Source organism: Hipposideros armiger, unplaced genomic scaffold, assembly GCF_001890085.2.
Source record: "Hipposideros armiger isolate ML-2016 unplaced genomic scaffold, ASM189008v1 scaffold_10, whole genome shotgun sequence".
Classification (NCBI taxonomy): domain Eukaryota; kingdom Metazoa; phylum Chordata; class Mammalia; order Chiroptera; family Hipposideridae; genus Hipposideros; species Hipposideros armiger.
This window is the reverse complement of record NW_017731360.1, coordinates 1,247,411-1,264,976: the sequence shown is the minus strand read 5'-3', so window position 1 is coordinate 1,264,976 and position 17,566 is coordinate 1,247,411. Positions and strand designations below refer to the sequence as shown.

Genomic DNA, 17,566 nt, shown 5'->3' with positions numbered 1-17,566 from the left:
GGAGTGTGTGTGTGTGTGTGTGTGTGTGTGTGTGTGTGTGTGTGTGTGTGTGATGATTGGATTTGTCTTTCGAGGTCATTCTGGCTGAGGCCAGGAGAATGGGTTGGAGAGGGACCTGAATGGATGTTGTGTGTAAACCAGTCTAGAGGCTATTGCCGTGGTCCAGCTGAGAGATGCTCATATCTTGGACTGGATGATAGATCGTGGTGAGGACAGAGAGATGTTGAAACATTCAGCCCTCAACAAGAGCTGGTGATGGGAAGGGAGAGATCAAGGAGGCTTTCGGAAGTGGCTGGCGGGAGCCTGCCATCGACTGGGAGCAGGAACACTGGAAAAGGTCTAAATGTGGAGTAAAGACCAGATAGTCTCGGGTATGTTGAGGGTGAGCTATCCAAGGAGAGATGTGAAATACACAGGTATATATATATAAGCCTTGAACTCAGAAGAAAAGTTAGGGCTGAAGATTTAACAAATCCTCATGCTCGGGTTGCACTCCAGAGGTTCTGACTTAATGGGCCTGAGCTGTAGGTGATTCTGACATGCAGCCAAGTTTGAGAAGGTCCAGTTTAAGTAGAAAGCACAAATATATAACCGTATCTCATTATCCACTGCCTTAATCTGGTCATATCCAGCTGGTTCGAATCACCTCCACCAGTGCCCATTCTCATTTGCCCATATCTCTGCACTCATATTAATGTTGATGCTGTAAGGAATAACCACATCGCCCTTGTTACCAGGTGCTCACTGTGCTCTAGGCACTGTGCTGAACAGTTGCTTCTGCTCTCTCATTGGATCTTCACACACACACACACACATACACACACACACACTCACACACACACACACACACAGACACACACAAAACTATGAGCTAGGTATTCTCTCTATTTTACAGACAAGGGGATGAAAGCTCTGAGAGGTGTGGTGTCATGCCCACTGTCACACAGGTGGTATTAAGTACACGTGAACCCAAATGCATTAGATTCCAAAGTCTTCATGGTCCATCACTATGATATACTGCCAGTTTCACCGTAACACTAGAAAGAGGCTCGTTAATGTGCCTGTGTCATAGGTAGAAGCCTGACTGGGTGTCTGAAGAAGAACCCTGGTCCTCGGCAAGAAGCTCTTACTCTTTGCTGGGGGAAGGAAAGAGACATGTTTGCCAGTGAAGCTACCTTGGTTTGGAGCCATAAAAAGCTAACCTAGAAGAGAGGATTAACATGTATCGAGAAGGTCAAGAAATTATTGCGACGGATCCCAAATTCACGTGTGTATCATCAAACCTTGTTGATAAACCAGTGCTTCTCAAAACATTCCAAAATTAAATGGTGCTACTTGAGCGGGGGAGGGGGGGGGTTTCCGTGGTCAAATAACTTTGGAAACTGCATGACTCCTCAGATCCTTTATGATGCTACGATGATGCTCCAAGGTGGTGGAGAGTATGCAGTTTCCTCATCTTATTTAACCAAAGAATGCTGCTGCTTTTTTTTTTTCCTACAGGGACTCTAGCTCAGAGTTTCTCAAAGTGTAAGCCCCCAAACCACCTGCATCCCAGAACCGCCTGAGGGGATTCTTAAAAATGCAGACTTTGGTCCCCACCCAGACCCTCAGGTCATGCAACACAAGCTCTCCAGATGGGGCCCAAGAGATGTGCTGTTTGATCTAGCACTGCAGATGGTTCCAGTGTCATGAAGCTTTCATATCCATGCTCCTAGAGGGACTAATGTTCTGAGAAATACACTTTGGGAAACGCTACTGTTGACTGCATGCAGAGGGTGCCAAATATATGTATACACATTTTAAGAAAGGAAAACTATTTTAAAATTGTAATACTCATTATATATCTATAACAAAAGATGAATACAAGTCACGTTTGACTTCTGCAGGTACAAGAGGTGCTCGAAGTGGTTACGATCAGCATCTAGACACTTCTGATTACGGCAAACAACTACTTTGGTTGACCAAAGTGTCCACTTGGATACACTTTTTTGACACCCCCGGTATATCTTAAACTCACTTCCATGAATTGCTATTTTAAAATTGGTATCTATGCTGTAATCAACAAAAATACAAATTTAGTTGAGTTGTTGCCAAAAATCTAGAGTTTGTTTTTTTTGTGTTAAACATTGATGTTCTTGAGCAGGGGACTAAAAGTCATTTACTCTACTGTGTGAGGACAGTGGGACATTTTAAATTGAACACACATGTTCATGTCCCAAATGTTGGTCTAGAATATGCAGAAAGCCCCCTAATGCAGGTTCTCCATCTGAGCTCTGCACAGCCCGGGGTTTCTGTGTGTAGGGGACTCAGAAAAACAATGGAGACAGGGAGGGCAAAGGTAACTCTGCCCATCCTCAGTCAGAACAGCTTTACTGTGATCTGCTTAAATTTTCTTTGAAACCAGCGTCCGGCTGCTTAAAAAAAAAAAAAAAAAGGTTGCAGACCGCTGATGCAGCTCTTTCGCTTGTCAGAGGAGGGATGTGTGACCCAGAGAGGGACAGAGACTTCTCTGTAGCTGCCCAGCAGGCCAGGGGCAAAGCCTGAAGGAGCCTCCCTGGCCGGCATCTGGCCCCCATCACTGCGCAGAGTGTCAGGGCTGTTAGAATGCAGCCCACGGCCAGTGCGGCCAAAGTCACCTGTAAGTCAGAGCCCGACGCAGCCTTAGGAGAGCCTGCGACGTCCTCCTTGGGGCTGACCTCCCTCCCTGGCCTCACCGCTCCTCTCCTTGCTGCTTTTTCCGAGCACCTAAGCATATGTATGAAGCGAAAATCAAACGCCTGCCTCGGACTTGACAGAACTGCTGAACTAAGAGCCATATAATGTCCTCTAGTGAAGGACATCACCTTGTCAAGATAAAGCGTGGTGAACGCCGCTCCGCAGGAAGCCGGGCTTCCAGGGCCGGGATCATGTATATTCATGTGGGCTCCCAGCCTGCCCGCTGCCCCACCCCCGCGCCCTGCCAGCCTGCTGACCAGCCCAGGCAGCCCGGAGGCAGTTTGGAGTCCAGGGGACACGGTTCTTCCACTGCCCACCTTTCGATGGCACCAGGTGCTAATGGGGCTGATCGCGTGCCTTCATTGATTTCAAACCCAAGATTCCCTTCACCAATCTCCTGTTAGTGTTCTCTGCACTCTCCAGCTTTGGGGACTCAGCAAACCCCTAAGCACGGTGTTCAAGGTCCCCTGTGAGTGACCCTGGCCTCCTGCTGTAGCATCTCCAGGGACTCTGCCCAGGAACCCCATGGAGCTCCTTTCTTCCCCTAGCCCTTCCCATCAGATCGTACCCCGTTCACGTCACTGCTTCTGCTCAGCACGGTCCCCTGCCCGGGACTCCCTTTCCCCTTCTCTGCTAGGTGAACCCCCATTGTGTCTTTAATGTCCAGCTCAAATGTCAGCCCTCCAAAAAGCATTCCTTGCCCCCCGCCCCCCCTCCACCCCCATTAGTCACTCCCTCCTCTTGGCAACCAGACAACATCTTGGCATTCTGACACGTCCCCTCACCTTTTGCACTTTAATTACTTATTTATGTCTCTTTCTGCTTTTCCACTGAGAGGTCTTTGAGGTCAGGGCAGCACTCCTAGAACCCAGTCCAGAGCCTGGCCCAGAGCAGGGATTAGTAAGTGTGAACTGATGTTGGGCTGCTATTCCTGTGTGTGTTCATTTGCTTGGGCGGCTGCCGTAACAAAGGACCACAGACTGGGGGGCAGGGAGGTGTGGGGGGGGCTTCAACAACAGAAACTGACTCTCTCACAGTCCTGGAGGCTGGGAGTCTGAGATCAAGGTGTCGGCAGGGTTGGTTCCCTCTGAGGCCTCCCTCCTTGGCTTGTCGCTGGCGGTCTTCTCCCTGTGTCCTCACATGGCCTTCCCTCTGTATGTGTCTGTCCGAATCTCCTCTTCCTATGAGGACACCAGTCATATTGGATTAGGGCCCACCCATATGACCTCATTTAACCTTCACCACCTCTTTGAAGATCCAATCTCCATCTACAGCCACATTCCCACGAACTAGGGGTAAGGACTTTAACACATGACTTTTTGGGGGGACTCAAGTCAGCCTATAACACTGTGTAACGAAATCACTAAACTTAGCAGCTTAAGGCGATGCTTTTTTTATGGTTATGGATTCTGTGAGTCAGGGTTTTAGACAGGACACTGCCGGGATGGCTTGTTTCTGCTCCATTGTATCTGGGGCTTCGCACGGACAACTCAAAGGCGAGGGGCCCAAATCTTTCGGAGGCTCATGTGCTCACAAGTCTGGCATGTGGGCTGGGATGACGTGAAGACTGAAATCAGCACTGGAGTGCCTACATGTGCCTTTTCTAGGTGGCTTGGTTCCCTTCCAGCATGGCAGTGTCTGGGGAGTTGGGCTTCTTATCTGGTGGCTCAGGGCTCCAAGAACAAATGTTCTGGTGAGAAAGGTGGCACTGCATCACCTTTGAGGGCCCAGCCTTGGGTGTTGTACAGCCTCACTTCCCCTGTGCTGTATGGGTCACAAGCCCACCCGTATTCAAGGACAAGGGCATAAGGCTCCACCTACCTTTTTATGCAGCAGTGACAAGGCCATTGGTAAGAGCATGTGAGAGATGGAACGTGTTGTGGCCATCTTTTTGGTAAGTGCAATCTAACGGAACTCGAAGGGATACCTCACAGCCATCATCATGGGACCTGTTGAAGTTGGTTGCAATCCGGGGATACAATGCTGGCCCTCTGTCTTCCTTCGACCTTTACTTTGCATATACACATGTTTTGGGGTTCAGTGTCATTAATCTTCATGTTTATCCATTATAATGACCACGCCTACCACCCACTGGCTCTGTAGCTCTAGAGGTCAATGAACACTTCCTTGCAGAGGACTCAACACAGGGCCTGAAGCATGGTGAATACTTATGGTTTTTGAGTTCCTGTGGGTTGAACATTTAGAATCATCTGTTTGTTTAATCAGCATACGTTTCTCCAGTGCTTCAGGGGGGCCCAACACTATGTTTAGGAACTCATCTATCACTGGTACAGTGAACAGTATTCGTGGATTTTGTCATTCAGCAAACACTGTCATTGTTCAGTCATTCAACAAACGCTCTTCCGGCATCCACCTCGGGGAAAGGAGAGGCTCTTGGCAGAGGTGGCCGCTCTCCAGCTCACGCTATGTTACAGATGCATCGGGCAGAATTCTAATAGCATCTGTGTGTTTCATTCTGCCCATTACGACACCATTATATTTTAAAGCTTGTCTTTCTAACTCTCCTATTTTTCTTCTAGACGGCACTCCAGCTATATGGCTCCAGTTTCTCTACCCATTAGGAAGATATTATAGTTACTGGAGATTCATCTATCATTTTATGAGCCTCTTTCAAGAGCGGAAATAACAGGTTGTTTCAAGTGGGAAGCACTGGCTCGCGAAGCCCGGTGAAACAGGCATCCTGCTCCCAGGGGATCAGCCGAGCGGTGTTTATCTTTGACACAATAAGCAAAAGATCAGAAATGATTACAACAAATGGCAGAGTAAACAGTCCATCTGCAGCAAAGGGCACCTGCCCAAATGCCGGAAATTGGATGCACACACAGCTGCCAATTCCAGACTCGGGCCCTAATGGCTCCATCGTGCCGCTGAGGGATGCGGTGGGTGGCAGGGCGCAGGCTCCACCCCTGCCCTGAACACTTGGGCAGGAGGCACCCAAATACGAATCTCTTCAGGGGCTCGTGTCCCCTTAGGCTCAAGTCCAGTCTCCTTAACCTGGTTTCAAAAGTCCTTCATGACCTTGAGACTTCTCTACTTGCTCCACTGCTTTATCCCCAGATCATAGATCGATGTCTGGCATAGAGCAGACATTTGGTAAAAATTTGTTGGCAGAGGGGATGAACGGTCTGTCCCCTGCCTACCTCTTCAGCTCCATCTCTCGCTTCCCTCTCCCTACAGTCTTCACTGAATTTCTTTTGGTTCCTAGAATACAGGATGCTTTGGTTTTCCCTCCTCCGCACGTTCTGTCTCCTCTACTTGGAGCACTCTCTCTGCCTCTTCCTGGTTAACTCCATACCCCCAGCAGGTCTCAGCTTAGGTGCCCCTTCTTCCAAGAATCTTTCCTGAGCCCAATGCCCCCAGGCCCACTCACCCTAATGGCACCTTCCTTCTCATAACCTCTTGTCAATGTCCCCCACTAGGACGTAAGCTCTTTGAGGGCAGCAGTGGTGTCTTGTTCGCTACCAAACACCAAAGACTCATGGTTTCCTTCGACAGTGCACAGTTGTTATAGGGAAACAGCTGCTCAGCCAGAAACTGTACTTCTCAACTTATCATCCATGTGACCTCCTTTTTCTGTGGAATGTGAGTGGACATGATATGAGTCCCTTCTGGATCAAAGCAGTTAAGTATGGGGCACTCAATCCTTCACACCCTCTCTCTTCCCTCATACTTCAATCAAATGCAAAGGATCTATTGAAGGACTCTGAGGAGACATTAGATGGAAGCACCCTAAATTCCTGAACTCCTCAGGATGACCAAAGGGAACATCTGCATTGGACTTTGCATGAGTGTGAAATGAACTCTTAATGTTTTAAGCCACTAATAACTTGGATTTTAGGGATGTTCATTATAGCATCTAGTATTAGTTGACTAATCTACCACTTTGTCCCAACAAGTATCTGTTAAAAGTAGAATTTCTTGGACACACAGCCTCAGACCATGTCTGTGCAGCTCCCCAGACTTAACAGTTCCCAGGAACCCATCATTAAAAGCATCAATTTATTAGATTCAATGGACTGAGCCTGGTACCATTGGGTAACATAAAGGTTCTCTGCTTGTGGACAGAAATGGCATTATTCCATACAGGACATCTTAATTACAATAGGGAAATAATAGCTTTGACATTGCACATTAGATAGGGTAAGTGTTTCTCTCTCCCTCAGCCCTTGTCCTATTAAGGTATACTAAGTTTCACCTCTAGCTTTTGCATCTGTCCTCTCTCTATTCCCACTGGCCAGCTATGGTTCAGTTCTTCTCATCTCACAACAGAACCACCCAAGGGCCTCTGGCCTGGTCTCCCGTCCACGGGCAGATTTGGCCAACACTCCCTTTTACCTGTGTTCACCATTTCCCACATCACAGCCATATGGTTCTCTTAAAACCCAGAAGTGACCTTTTTGTCCTGTTGCCTTCAAGAGAACTGCACACTCCTTACCTAACATTCAGGGCCCTGCCAGGTATAATTCCTGATTTTCTATCCCATCTTATCTTCCACGAGTCTCCTTTATCCACACAACGCTTCAGAGAATCCTAGCCCTTCCTTTCCCATTTGTACCCTGGAAAGTTCTGCATCCAAGGCTTTGCTCGTGCTTTTCCTCCCGTCATTGCATGGCCAGGCTTTAAGGCTCCACCCAATTGCCACCTTTTCCAGAAAGCCTGCCTAGTTTGTCCTCTGAAATCCCGCAGCTCCTTAGCTGTGCCTCTCTTAGGACCTCTCAGCCTGCGTGTCCCTGAAAGCAAAGCCGGAAGAACAGGCTCCTGTGTGTGTAATTGATTTGGAAAGTGGTACCAGGGGGCACGTGTGAGGATTCAGGGGAGTGAAATGAGGGAGAAGGGAAAGCCAATATAAGGATGGGCTGCCGAGTGACCACCATGCAAGGCCCTAAGAAATGAACCTTAGGGTTGTCTGCCTGGGGGAATGAAAGGTGGCCCCACAGGTGCTAACCACCTCCCTTTCCAGGTTGCACATGTGTATCTTGACTGGGTTCCCTCTGATACTTCTCCCTGTGACTTCACAGAAGGCCAGGGCAAGAGGTGAGAGGCACGTGTCACAGCCTGAGACCTGGCTCTGTCAGGTTGCACCTGCAAGGAGTTGGTCAAAGCCCATGCAGAGCTGGTCACTTAGCGATGGCTGGAGCGATAGGGGTGCTGAGGCGTTTTAAAGCGGCACATGAGAGGTGTCTGACACGTGGCTCTCGTCCCAGTCTACCTGCTATTATAGATTTGTGTATACAGAGTTTTCTTTGTCTAATCTGGGGATTCTTTGAAGATAGGAACTGTATTTTGTCTCTAACACCCAGCATGAGTCCTGATATATAGTAGGCTTCAAATGTGCTCAATGACTGGATGAAAGGGTTCAAATGATTGATTTTCACTGCATAGGAAAAATATATAACATAGCCAAAGGAAATTCTCCTTCAGTGTGAATTACAAAAGAGTGGGAGCGGGATAGCTATATCTAGTGAAAACCCTGAATGATAATAATAAGATGATAAAATAATAAAATGATAAAAAATAGAATAATAATAATAATAACAGCTAATATTTACTTGGTGCTTACTATAATGCATGGCATGTGGTTTAAGTGCTCTGTATATGAGTTTATTTGATCCTTACAACAGCCCAAAAAAGTATTATCATTATTATTCCCATTTTATAGATGGAGAAATGGAGGCAGAGAGAGAGGTCATACAACTTGCTCAAAATCCTGTGATCATGCAGTAGGGTTGGGATTTGGGCCTAGGTATTGGACTGATGCCCACATCTGGGTGCACATCTCCAAAATAGAGTGGCAGGAAATACGCAAGATAGGGTCAGGGGGCTGCCTGGGACGTCTTTACCACTCAGACCCTGGACGCTGGCATGGCAAGGGATTTGTTAGAGTTTCTTTTTGCTAAAGCTTTTGCTAAAAGTCTGCAAAGATAGGTTACATCCTTATTAGCTTCTGTGTCTGCCCATAGGGAAGGGATAAAATGTGGGATTTTATCTTCTAAGCGTTTTTTCTCACTCTCTCCTTCTTTCCTTGCAAACCAACAAGGAAAAGTGCGTGCTGATTTGAATAAGAGGCAAAGGATTTTCACAGAAGAAGAAATACAAATAATCAATTAGGAAATAAAATATTTTACTTATGAACAAAGAAACAACTTAAAACGTTAATATGCCCCACCCCCCTCCACCCACCCCCAACAAAAGCAGACTTCTTATTTTCTTATTGAATGATTGTAGCCTGGGTTGGCCAAGACGCGGGAAACAGTTCTCCTATTCACTGCTGGTGACTCTCTCCAGGGGTAATTTGGCAACGTGTATCAGAAGCCTTAAAAATGTGCACATGCTTTGATCCAGCAACTCCTTTTGGAATGGATCCTAAAGAAACAGTCAAGGATGTACACAGATGTTTAATTATAAATGCATTTACCAAAACATTGTTGACGGTAGCGAAAAAGGGAAAGGAACTTAAATGTCTGACAATCAGGCTGGTTACATATCACAGTGGATTAGTAAGCAATCATTAAAAATGGTATTGTGAAATAATATTTAATGGCATGGAAAGATGTACATGATAAAGTGTTAAGCGAGAAAAAGCAGGTTACAAAACGAACTAGCGGAGGTGATAAGGCATGTATATAAACAACTCAAACATGAGTGATCAGAAGGACTTCAATCAGCTTAGCACTGAAGGAGAAAAAAAGCACAGACTCCGGAACTAGATCGCCTGGATTAAAACCCCAGCTTTGCCAAAAACTATCTGTGTGAGTTCAGATAAGTGCCTCAACCTCTCTGTGCCTCTCTGTTTCCTCATCTGTGAAATGGAGATTCACAGCACCTACCTAAATAAGTCAGCATATATAAAGTGCTTAGGAGTGCGTCTGGGACCTAGTAAGCAAGATGTGAGAGCTTGTTAAAACAAAAAATTTCAGTGCTGTATCAGAGTAGAAGAGAACTGTGGAGAGAGAAGTTTATTCTCTTGCAGGGGATGGGACCAGCCTCGGAGAGGCAGCGACACTTATTTGGGTCTTGAATGACGTGAAGGGCTTCTACAGGTGAAGGAGCATGTCGAAGGCCTTCCTTCCCCAGTACCTAAGAGGCCAGCTATGCAGCTTCCCTGGAAGAGAGGATTGGAGGGTGCTCTCCACCAAGCCACCCTGGGCCCCGGGAAGCACATGATTTACCATGGGGAGCTATTGTCTTGAGTTGCTCCACTCTGTGGCCCTGGCCAGGCCCTCTCTTTGGCTGTGTATGGCATTTCCAGTGTTGCTGAATGGAGCAGGCTTGCCAGGCAAGTTTAGGACAGAAGGTTAAGGCTTTTTAAAAGAAATACACAAAGCTTTTTAAAGAGGTGAATTTTATTAAATAAAATAGTTATGTTTTTACAAAAGGTTCTGCTGAGCCAACGTTTTGGAAATAAATTTATCTTATGGAATTCTTGGATTTCAGAGCCTGAAGTAACCATTTAAACCATGCAGTTGATAGATAGAGAGATGATAGCAAGAGGCTGGAAATTTCTACCCAAGTGGTCATGATAGAATGAGGGCCAGGGTCCAAAGTCTGGACTTGCAGTCGAGTAAATGAGGACAAAGATACAACTCTGATGCTGGAATCATGGGCACTGAAAGGAGGCAGATTTTTGGCTCAATATGTGTCTGACTTTTAACAGGCAAACCTGTTCAGATCAAAAGTGGCTTCCTTAAGGTAATGAGCTCCCCATCACCAGGAGTATGTAAGCCAAGACTGGAGGACTCTTGGGAAATGGTGCAGCTAGATTAATTGACTTCTGAGTTTTCTTTCAATTCTGAGATTCCACTGTGCTATGATCTTTCGACTTCTTTAATTTTAAACTAATCATTTTAACAAAATATTTCAAATATGCACAAATGAAGGCAAAAACAATGTAGAAGATACTCATATCTCAACACCTAGATTTAAGAGATGAACATTTTATTGTAGCCGACTTTTCTTTTTCTAAGGAAGACAAATTACAGATATAACTAAAGTCCCCACCTTTTCTGTCCTTCCCAGAGGTAACAATTAGCTTAAAGTTTTCTAAAATCACCCCATACCAGATATTACAGATTTAATGCATATGTATGTAAATGTAAGCAATGTGTAGTATTGCTTTCTGTGTTCTGAAAATTAACATCAATTACATGATACTGACTGTGTCCTTTTGCACCTGATGTTTTTCATTTAATGTTATGTTTTTGAGACTTAACCATGTTGATGCATGAAATTTTAGTTCATTTATTTCAACAGCTGTATAGTAGTCCATTATATGAATAAAATGCATCTGATTTATTTATTCTCCATTCATGGACATTTAGATAGCTTACTATTTTTTTTTCTGTCAACATGTATAAAGGTGGAATTGCTGGGTCATAGTATGTGCACATCTTCAACTTTACTGGATGTGAACAGTTTACTCTTTTTTTTTTAACTGTTTTATTGTGGTCATGGTTACACATTGCTTTCATGCTACAATGGCATAGTTGACTCTTTTAGGGAGGGCACAGCTCACAGTGGCTCATATAGGGATCGAACTGGCAACCTTGGGGTTACCAGCACCACGCTCTAACCAACCAGTCACCCCAACTCTTTCAAGTGGTGTGCCCATTTATAGCCTCACCAATAGTGAAAGAGTTCCTTATCCTCCAAAACGTGTGGTGTTATCAGCCATTTTAACTTTTGACAACCTGATAAGCATGAACAGTTATCCTTGTGTGCCTTACATTTAATTTTCTTTCCCTCTTCCATGCCTCTTCCTCCGCCACCACATTACACTTACTCAGACCTCCAGACATCTTTGTCGGCTCTTGACTTTAAAAGAAATACATCCAACATTTCACCATTATGTATAATATTTGCTACTGGTTTTGGGAGATAACTCTTATTGGGTTAAAGTTTCTTCCTAGCTTGTTCAGAGGTTTTTTTAAAGTCCTGAATTAGTGTTGCTGAATTTTATCAAATGCTTTTTCTAAATCTATTGAGATGATCACATGGTTTTTCTACTTTAATTTATTAATCTGGTGAATTAAAAGGATAGATTTTTCTTTTCTTTTTGCTTTGGTTCCTTTTAAATAAACATTTCAGATATAATTGAAGCACTATATGCTTCCCTTCCCTCCCTCAAGGCAAATACCACCCCAAATTCGGTGTTTATCATTCTCATGCGTATTTTCATAATATTGCTACATATGTATGTATCATAAACAATATGTGATGTTGTTTTGCACGTTTTCAAAGTTTATATAAATGGTGTCTTACTATGCATAGTCTACAATTTGCTTTTCTATTTTGATACTTGAAGCTCTAGTTCGTTAGAGTTGCTATATGACATTGCATTGTGTTACAATGCAACATAATTGTGTTATTACAATTTATTTATTCCTGATTTTGCTTGAGAACACTAAAGTTGTTTCTAATTTTTAGCTATGAAAACAATGGCACAGATAAATATTGTTATAAAGACTCCTTCTGCAGTGCACAGCTGTCTTGTTGGGCTATAGGATATGCTCTTTTTCAAAGTTGTTAAATATGGCCAAATTGCTCCCCAAAGTATGCTCCCAGAAGTATAAGAAGAGATCTGTTTTTCATATCCTCACTGACACTTCACATTTGTCAGGTATGTAAATGTGAACTTTTTTTTTTTTTTTTTTAGCTGAGCCATCCTGCTACCTGTTGGCAGCTCAGCGGCTGCTCAGCTCAGCCTGGACTCAAACCGCTGTTGCTCAGAGCTCAAACTCTTGAGCGAGCTCTTAACCAACTGAGCCACTCGGCCGGCCCTTAGGCATGTAAATGTTAGCTGCTCTGATGGCTATAAAATGGTATTTCATCATTGTTTTAATTTGAATTTCCCCAATTTACTAATGAGACTGAGAATCTTATACAATATATATATATATTTCTTATTATATAGCTGTTCATATCTTTTGCCCCACTTTTCTTACTGATTTGAAGAATTTGATATGTGTATATATGTGAGACTTAAGTAGAAAGTTGCCAGCTCCAGAAATCCCTCATGCGTCCCTTCTCAATGTTATTTACTTCTCTCCTGGATGTAACCACTGTCTTGATTTTTATTTATCAGATTCTTGCTTTTTTAATGTAGTTTAGCCACTTCTGTAGGCGTCCCTAAACACTATAGGTTAGCTTTTTCCTGCTTTTGAGTTTTATATAAGTGAAATCATTTTGTAGTTTTTCTTTTGTCTTGTTTCTTTGACTCAACATATGTTTGGAAAATTAACTTTTGTGATGTGTAGCTATCGTTCCTCATTTTCACTGCTGATGATATTTTATCAAATAAACAGTCCACAATTTATTTATCCATCCTACTGTTGATTTTTCTTCCCCTCCAGTTTTTGAACACTTCAAACAATATCGTCACGAACATTCTTATACCAATCTCCTGATGCACCTGTGCTTGAGTTTCTCCAGGGACCATACCAATGAGAGAATTTCTCAATTATCAGGTATGCATATCTCCAGCTTTGTTATAGAGTGCTAAACTATTTTCCAAAGTTGTAGCTTGTCTTTCACTTTGCTTAGGGTAGCTATTGTTGAACCAAGTTTTTAATTAAAAAGCAGTCAAATTCATCAATATGTATCTTCTCTTATAATGTTTAAGAAATCATTCTGTACCTTGAAGACATTTTCCTATTTTTCCCTAGATATTTTAAAGTCTTGCCTTTTCTATTTGAGTTTTTAATCTCTCCAGAAATAATTTTTACATATGATGAAATTGTAGGCATCTATTGGGTTGTCAGAAAAGTCATGACGCATTTTTACAACGAGAAACAGAAAAAAATGCGTCATGACTTTTCCGACAACTCAATAGTTTTACTTTTTTCAATAAAATGTCCAATAGTCTCAGTGCCACTTATTGAAGAGTTCATTCTTTCCCTTCTGATTTGTGTCATCATCTCTGTTACATATCAAATGTCCATTTAAGGGTAGATCTTTTTTATTGAGAAGAGTTTACTTTTGTTTACTACTTTATTTATTTTTAAATACTTTATTGGGGAATTGGGGGAGGAGCATTGGGGAATCGGGGAAGGGGAACAGACAAGTTGCTGTCCTTTTGTTCTTCAGTCTAGTTGTGGAGGACGTTGCTTCGCTGGCCGGTGTTGGTATTATCATTGTGCTCTTCCCGAGTGAGATAGATCGGTCACTGGCCACTGGATAGCCGCTCATGGTGGCTCTTGGCAGCTCACACCAGCTGCCAGCCATTCACGGTAGCTTATGGCAGCCCACTGCAGCTTCACTTCAGCCTACGCCATTACCGGCGGCTCACGGCAGCCCAGCTCCAGGTCGAGCTGTTGTTCACCATCTTAGCTGTAGAGGGCACAGCGTCACTGGCCCTAACGTGGGATCCGAACTGGGGCCCTGCTGCTCAGAGCTGGCGTCCCAAGCCAGCTCTTAACCAATAAACCACTCAGCCAGCCCTACTTTATTATTTATTTAATGGCTTGGTTTATTCAGGCCATTTAGCCTAATTACCATAGCTGATTTTGGTAATTCGTATTTCCTAGAAATGTAAAATTTCTTTATTTTTCAAATTGAAAACCATAAAGCTGAACGTAGTCTATTGTGATTTTTAAAGTCTCTTTTAGTTATATCCCTTTTTAGTCCTAAGTTTGGATATTTACGCCTTTTCTCTTTGTTCCCTTGTTCAGTCTGTTGACAGCCTATTTTATTAGTTTTCCCAAAAAGAGAAATAGCTTTTGTCTTTGTGGACCCTTTCTATTGTTTTCTTTTTATTTCATTAATTTCTACTCTTAATTTTAATGTTTCCTTTCTTGTATCTCATTTCTGTTTATGATTATTTTATTGGTTCTTGAGTTGAACAACGGTAATTTATTTTCTATCTTTTTAAAAATGTTAATCAGTGCATTTGCAGTTACAAATTCTCTTCTTAGTTCTCTTCTAGCTACATGGTTTTAATATGCAACCTTTAATGTCAGTCCATGCTAAATATTTTGTAATTTTTATTGTTTTGTCCTCTTTCACAATGAGTTATTTAAGAATGCATTTAAAAGTTTTCAACCTGTTTATTTTGTTTTGCATTAACTTTTATGGTTGCTTTCTAATTTAGCTTTTTTGTCACAAGAAAAAATTGTAATGTTTTTATTCATTTTTGGTTTTAGGGTAATGCTAGCTTCATAGAATGAGTTGGAAAGTGTTCCTTCAGCTTTCAATTTTTGGAGGAAACTGTAGAGAATTGATATTGTTTCTTTCATTACTGTTTGGTAGAATTTAGCAATGAAACCATCTGAGCCTGGTGTTGTCTTTTTGGGGAAGATATTAAGTATTGATTTAATTTCTTCAATAGATATAAGCCTATTCAGATGATCTTTTGTGAGCTTTGGCAGTTTGTGCTTTTCAAAGATTATGTTCATTTCATCTAAGTTATCAAGTGTGTGGGTGTAGAGTTGCTCATAATATTTTTTTAATTATTCTTTTGATGTCCATGAGATGAGTAGTGATGACTTTTCTTTCATTTCTAATGTTGGTAATTTGTGTCCTCTCTCTTATTTTCTTGGTTAGCCTGTCTAGAGCTTTACCATTGTTTTTCTTTGTTCTCATTATTTTAGCTTGTATTTCTTAGTCATAAATGAGCATACATTAATATATTTACAAGCCATTTATATTTCGATTTTTCTGAAAACACTGTTTTTGAAAAATTTTCTCTAGCTTTACTGAGGTATGATTGACAAATAAAAATTGTATGTATTTAAGATGTACAATGCTATGTTTTGATATATGTATATATTATGAAATGATTACCACATTCAAGCTAATTAACATAGCCATCACCTTACATAGTTACCATTTTTGTGTGTGTGTGGTGGTGAGAATAATTGTGGTCTACTCTTTTAGCAAATTTTAAGCATACACTGCACATTATTATTAACTATAGATACCATACTGTACATGAGGTCTCCAGAACTTATTCATCTTATAACTAGACGTTTGTACTCTTTGATCAACATCTCCTCTTTTCCCTTACTCCCTCCCACTTCTATTCTCTGTTACAACAAGTTTAATTTTTTTTTTTTTTAAGATTCCACTTGTAAGTGGAATCATGCTGCAATGTTTTTCTTTCCGTATCTGGCTATTTCACTTAGCATAATGTCCTTCAGGTCCATCCATGTTGTCACAAATGGCAGGATTTCCTTCTTTTTAAAGGCTAAATAATATTTGAAAAAATATATATAGCTAACATTTTCTTTATCCATTCATCTGTCAGCGGACACTTAGGTTATTTCCATATGTTGGCTATTGTGAATAATGCTGTAATGAACATGGGAGTACAGATATCTTTTTGAGATAGTGATTTTATTTCTTTCAGATATATACCCAGAAGTGGGATTGCTGGATCATATGGTAGTTCTATTTTAATTTTATGAGAACCTTCCATACTATTTTCCATAGTGGCTGTATCAGTTTGCATTCCCACCAACGGCATACAGGGTTTCTTTTTATTCATATCTCGCCAACACTTGTTATCGTTTGACATTTAGATAATAGCCATATTAATAGGTGTGAGGTGATGCCTCATTGTGGTTTTGATTTGTATTTTCAGGATGATTAATGATGTTGAGTACATTTTCATATACCTGTTGGCTATTTGTATGTCTTCTTTAGAAAAATGTCTATTCAGGTTCTTTGCCCATTTTAAAGTCAGGTTATTTTATTTTGCTATTGAGTTGTGTATGTTCTTTATATGTTTTGGATATTAACCCCTTATTAGATGTATGCTTTGCAAATATTTTCTTCCATTCTATAGGGTGCCTTTCCATTTTGTTGATTTTTTCCCCCTTTGCTGTGCAGAAACTTCTTAGTTTGATGTAGTCCACTTGTTTATTTTTGCTTTTGTTGCTCATGTTTTTGGTGTCCAATCCAAAAAATCATTGCCAAGACCAATGTGAAGGGGATTTTTCCTCTGTGTCTTCTAGGAATTTTACCGTTCCAGGACTTATGTTTAAGTCTTTGATTTATTTTTGAGTTGATTTTTGTGTGTGGTGCAAGATAAGGGTTCAATTTTATTCTTTTGCAGGTGGATATCCAGTTTTCCCAATGCTATTTATTGAAGAGACTGTCATTTCTCCACTGTGTGTTCTTGGGGCCTTGTTGAAAATTAGCTGACCATATATATGCATGGGCTTATTTCTGGGCTCTTTATTCTGTTCCATTAGTCTATAGGTCTGCTTTTATGCCAGTAACATACTATTTGGGTTACTATAGCTTTGTAATATAATTTGAAATCAGGAAGTGTAATGCATTCAGTTTTGTTTTTACTCAAAATTGCTTTAGCTATTCAGGGTCTTTTGTGGTTTCATACACATTTTAGTTGTTGATTTTTTTTTCTATTTCTGTGAAAAATACCGTTGGAATTTTGGTAAGGATTGCATTAAATCTATAGATTGCTTTGGTTAAAATGAATGTTTTAAGACTATTAATTATTTTAACCCATGAACACATCTTTCCATTTATTTGTATCTTCTTCAATTTCTTTCATCAGTGTTTTATAGTTGTTAGTATACAGATCTTTCACCTCCTTGGTTAAATTTATTCCTAAGTATTTTATTCTTTTTGATGCTATTCTAAATGGAAATGTTTTCTTAATTTTTTTCAGATAGTTTGTTGTTAGTGATTAGAAACACAACTGATTTTTGTATGCTGATTTTGTATCTTGCAACTTTACTGAATTCTTTTTTTTTTTTTTTTTACAGTTTTTTTTTGTCTTTAGAGTTTCCTATATATAAGACCGCGTTATCTGCAAACAGAGACAATTTACGTTTCCCTTCCTGATCTGGATGCAGAGCTTTATCAATCT

The 17,566-nt window shown here is 41.5% G+C and overlaps 1 long non-coding RNA gene across 1 annotated transcript in view; it reads left to right on the top strand.

Moving 5' to 3' along the window:
* Positions 1–17,566, top strand: part of LOC109390865 (uncharacterized) — a 126,486-nt gene that overhangs the window by 51,562 nt on the left and 57,358 nt on the right. Inside the window, exon 2 of the long non-coding RNA XR_002125662.1 lies at positions 13,086–13,199. This is a non-coding gene — a long non-coding RNA (uncharacterized LOC109390865). The remainder of the gene's footprint in view (positions 1–13,085; positions 13,200–17,566) is intronic.